Genomic DNA, 3,965 nt, shown 5'->3' with positions numbered 1-3,965 from the left:
AATGGAAGTAGTTCAGAGGGCCTCCGGTAGGGGGTTAGTATTTCTCTATACCAAAGACCTATATAACTCCATCTAGACGGATAAAGTCTAAGAAAAAAACGTACCTCAGTACCATATATTTTAGATAAAGCAGTGGTGACCTAGATGGCGTTACACCTTTGGGGTAGGCTCAGCTAGATGGCGCTAATATTAAAATTTGACATTTTAAAACATATCAAGCTCAGAATATGGGCCAAATTGTCAAAACTGAGGTTCAAAAGTTTTAAGCCTGTGTGGAGAGATGGCAGTCTATGCACTGTGATTACACATTTTGCTTTGACAGTAACGCTCTTTAATACTCGATCCTCTTTGCTCTATACATAGAATAAAATAAATGATTAAAAGTTGTTACCCGATTGTGATTGTTAGTATTTATTGTAAATTAAGGTTGGCCAGGAAAAACTAGATGGTTTCGTTTAGAAAGATAATACAGGCTGTTTGGTCCAAATGGTACATGGTTTGCCAAATTAAAAATGCGGATAGGTGGGGCTGGGGTCGTTGCCTACTTATCTCATCAAGCCTTCAAAAGTTTTTTTGACCGACGTGCATTGTTTCAGATTTTTTTTGTTGTTTTGAGAAATAATCATGTAGATGCATGGACGCATACATGGCCCAAACAGCCTGTATACTTAGGCTTCGTATTACGTGGTATTACTAGGGCATATATGGCATCACATCAACCTGGGGCCTATTGCATAACAATTTACAACTTGTATTACAAGTGGAACTCTCTTTCTTATAAAATGAATTGGAGGGGGACTACCGCTTGTAATATGAGTTGTAACTTGTTATGCAATAGGCCCCAGTACTTACCCAACTTAGATTCATAGCTCTTGTCCCTAATTAGTAATTACTATCAAGGACGATGTATCCATACTATACTAATATTATACATGGGAAAGTGTGTGTGTCTGTTTGTTTGTCCGTCTTTGACGGCAAAACGGAGCGACGAATTGACGTGATTTTTTTAAGCGGAGATAGTTGAAGGGATGGAAAGTGACATAGGCTACTTTTTGTCTCTTTCTAACGCGAGCGAAGCCGCGGGCAAAAGCTAGTATAATATAATATACAAAAAAGTGGGCCCACAATTCATGGATAAAATTAGATGGCGCTGTTTCGTAGCCTGGAAGTGGCAAAAATCATATTTACACCAATATTTTTGCGTGTTTTTAATGTATTTTAAGACCAAATGACATGATGTGGACCGATTTTCATGAAACATGGCTAAGAACACTCCCGACTAACTCAGCTTTCAGACAAAAAGAAACTAAATCAAAATCGGTTCATCCGTTCAGGAGCTACGATGCCACAGACAGACACACACACAGACAGACAGACAAACAGACAGACAGACAGACACGTCAAACTTATAACACCCCTTCGTTTTTGCGTCGGGGGTTAATAAATAGGGTAAGGTGGAAAAGTTAGTATGCAACTTCTGGAAGTTAAAGTAGCTGTGGAAATCAATATTATACCTATTATATATTCTGTGATTATACATACGGAATTGTAGAATAATAACCTAACCACAAAATTAAAATTTTGAAAAAACCCCCGACCGCGACCTAGTGGACCGATTTTCATGAAACATGGCTAAGAACACTCCCGACTAACACAGCTTTCAAATAAAAAAAACTAAATCGAAATCGGTTCATCCGTTCAGGAGCTACGATGCCACAGACAGACACACACACAGACAGACAAACAGACAGACAGACAGACAGACCCCGTCGTTTTTGCGTCGGGGGTTAAAAAGAAAAATAAATACGTATTAAATAATTTTATTTTATATACAGGTCTATCTCTACTATTACAGTCTCTTTGTTTAAGTCTTAAATTTAAGAGCGGTTTCACATTATCCGATCCGATATCGGATGCAGGAAGGATATTAAAGTCAAATATCAAAGATGGCGCCTTTAATATATATGTATTGGATATCAGTCATAAATCCGATATCTGATAAGATAATGTGATAACCTAACCACAAAATTAAAATTTTGAAAACAACCACGACATAGTGCACCAATTTCCATAAAACATGACTTACGCCGTGGCTTGCGTGGGCGACGGTCGCGCGACGGCGATGCGACGCATACGAAATCAAACCTTATCGATATGGAAGTATGAGACGCGACGGCGACGGTCGCGCGACCGTCGCCCACGCAAGACACGGCGTAAGATAAGAACACTCCCGACTAACTCAGCTTTCAAACAAAAAAATTGGTTGTCTGTAAAGTCGGTTTACGGACGGTAGTTTAACGTGATAACACAGAATATATAATAGTACAAGTACAGAAGGCCCACTGCTTTGATGTTCACGACATGCCGCCTTTTTAAATGCCTACAAAATTCACAAAGAAACGAGCTGCTCGTGCGCGGCGTTCGGCCATAGGGTTGCCTATGGATTTTAACGAATTAATACTCAGATAAAACGTTATGTTATTATATTCAAGTCTTGGGTACTTTCTAGGTATATATACAATATTTATATATGTTTGTTTAAGTTCCAACATCACAAGCCTTATGGAACTTTCCGTGGGACTTAATCAGTGTAGGTCTGTGTAGAAATGTCCTATGGTATTTATTTTATTCATGATGTCTATTTAACTAAGCATTATTAGCCATTACACACGCGAACATCGCATATGAACCTTAAAAAAAACTCGCGACGTAAAGTAACAATAGAAAGTGCAAACGTGCATTCCGTGAGAACGCGCGCCACCCCTGAGTTGGCCGCGAACTCGCGGCCGTCAGCATGTACTTGTAGCGCGACGATAGAATCGCAGAGTGAGCCGCCCCTGGTGATAACGTCAAACATTACAGTAGTATAGACAGGGGCGGTCAGAGTATAGCAAAAGGGGCCCGATTCTGGGACTTTTTTCACGTTTTTTTTGTTCTTATTTGAAAGAATGCATTAAAATAAGCATCTTTTATAAATTAAAGTTTTTTTAGGAGTTAGAGTGGTGCAAAGTTGCAAAATTTTCCCGTAGCATTACTAAGGCGCCAGAGACAGAAAGCGATATCGACGGAGCCCCGCTTACGCTTACGCGGGGCTCCTATTCTGTGCAGTTTGGCCTTCGGCCGTTTGAAGATACCTAACGAACCTAACCTATACCTATATAAAAGTCGTCATTTTGTATCCTAGACCGTTTGCGAGACACGCGTTAATTTTATTAAAGTGCTAGTGCCATTTACTAATCTTAGAACCCTAATATCTCAGTAAATATTAATGGAAAAGAAAAAGTTTATATAACAAAACATCCTTATTTAAACGTGTTCTATAGCCTGTAAACCTTAGATTAATAACACCAGATAGTGTGTCCGAACATCCTAATGCAGCCATGCCAAGTGTGAATTTTTTTCGCACTTGTGTGATTGTATCCGAATGGCCCTCGCAGTACTCAATTTCAAGTCGTTCTAAAAACATCTCCCGAAAAAAAAATTAATTTGCGAGTAATATTGTAGTTTGTGTCGAGAATGGATGTTATAACACAACATATAATAAAAATAAACCGCCCGATATTACATTCCACGCGAAAGTATAGAGTTTAATGTGATATTTTTACGAAATCGTAAATACTAAAATTGAAATTTTTGTTGTCCGCCATTTCTTGTAAATGTTGCCAGTCCAATGATTTTTTTTCCGCCAAATGATGATTAAAATATAAGTAACAAGAATTTTAGGTTCTTTGTATGTATATTTAAAGAAATATATTTTGAAATTAAAAAAAAAATATTTTCCTAAGTTTTCTCAAAGACACAAATTTTGTTGTTTTATCGAAATTCTAATACTATTAGCTAAATATTATAGCATAATGTTTCTTCATTTTAGATTTCTGACTAATCTGCTTCTGTCTGTGCCACGTACGAATGTCATGGTACTCGTATTTCAGTCAGTCTCAGTACAAGAAGTCCTGAAATTGACT

Source organism: Leguminivora glycinivorella, chromosome 16 (assembly GCF_023078275.1).
Source record: "Leguminivora glycinivorella isolate SPB_JAAS2020 chromosome 16, LegGlyc_1.1, whole genome shotgun sequence".
NCBI lineage: Eukaryota > Metazoa > Arthropoda > Insecta > Lepidoptera > Tortricidae > Leguminivora > Leguminivora glycinivorella.
The sequence above is the reverse complement of the archived record's forward strand: the minus strand, read 5'-3'. Positions refer to the sequence as shown.